Below are 1279 nucleotides of genomic sequence, written 5' to 3'. Positions count from 1 at the left end.
CAACTGTGAGATATTGACTTATTTGTGTGTGTGTGTGTGCGTATTTCTTACTCATTGTTCCCAACCTTTTTCCTTAAGGGATCCCTTTTCTATCATTGACTAAACTGACAACCCCAAACTAAATTACATATTTTATGGACATTTTATATTCAATGCATACCAATGATATACACAGTAAAACGTGAATGTAATAACTGTAAGAGGTTTGTGTGAGATTAACAATTTGGATGAATTTTGAGATAATTTCCTGTGAATATTCATCAGAGATACGTTTTCCTGATATTTTTAGGAACTCTTTGTAGAGTTTTGTCTGTATTATGTCTTTTTTAAATTTTTAATACTTAATAGGCTTATCTTTTGACAAATTCAGTGTTTTCTTCTCCCTGATGTTTGTTCTGTTAGTTCTTTGGTTGTTACAACTGCATACTTTATTACTGAAGGACGATGGCGACCCCTAGTGTGCGCCCCGACCACCAGATTGGAACCCACTGCTCTTGAGTATGCTACCCTTGCATTTCACAGCACATAATAGAAAATATGATTTTGTGACAAATAGGAGCATTGAATCCTGATTGTAGTAGTTCAACTGTTAGATGGTTATTAACTATATCTAGTCATTGCAATGCAATGGGGCTATTTGATTACTTTTTAAATTCAGCCCTCTGCATTAAAGTGATCACATTGACATATTTCACCACAGCAAGCTTTCACTTCAACTGGATGGAAATGACATTAAGTAGTCATGTTCCACTCGCACGTCTCAGCTGATTCAATGAATGTCTTTTAGTTAAACTCTTGCAAAAACTATGATATAGATGTTAGGCAATTAGGAAACCTTGTGTAAAAAACAAAAGAGAAGAAAAAACTCACTGCACGCCCACACAGGTATTTCAGTTATTAGCTGATTAGACCTCAGTTCTGGTTAATGATAGGTGGAGCCATGCTGGAGATTATGTGATGTCAACTAATATTATTAGACTGGAGAACTGGAAACAGGACATTGCTGGGGAAGGGGAAATTATAAACATTAAACCATTGTCTGTAGGGAAGAGCGTGTGCAACCTATAACTTTTATCTTCTGACAGCGTTTAAACCAGGCACAATGAATGTAAACATCTGTGTGAGAATACCATATCATTTTTGGTGCTGTAAGTTGGAACTTAATATGCCTTTTTCAAGTCCAAGTAATTTGAACTGTAAACAAATACAATAAAAAGTAACTCAAAACATCTTGAATGGGTGCACACACACACACACTGACGTAGTATGCAAAGCTCCC

The sequence above is a fragment of the Morone saxatilis genome, unplaced genomic scaffold (genome assembly GCF_004916995.1).
Source record: "Morone saxatilis isolate NCDOM2014 unplaced genomic scaffold, NCSU_SB_2.0 Contig24, whole genome shotgun sequence".
NCBI lineage: Eukaryota > Metazoa > Chordata > Actinopteri > Moronidae > Morone > Morone saxatilis.
This window is presented reverse-complemented; position numbering follows the sequence as displayed.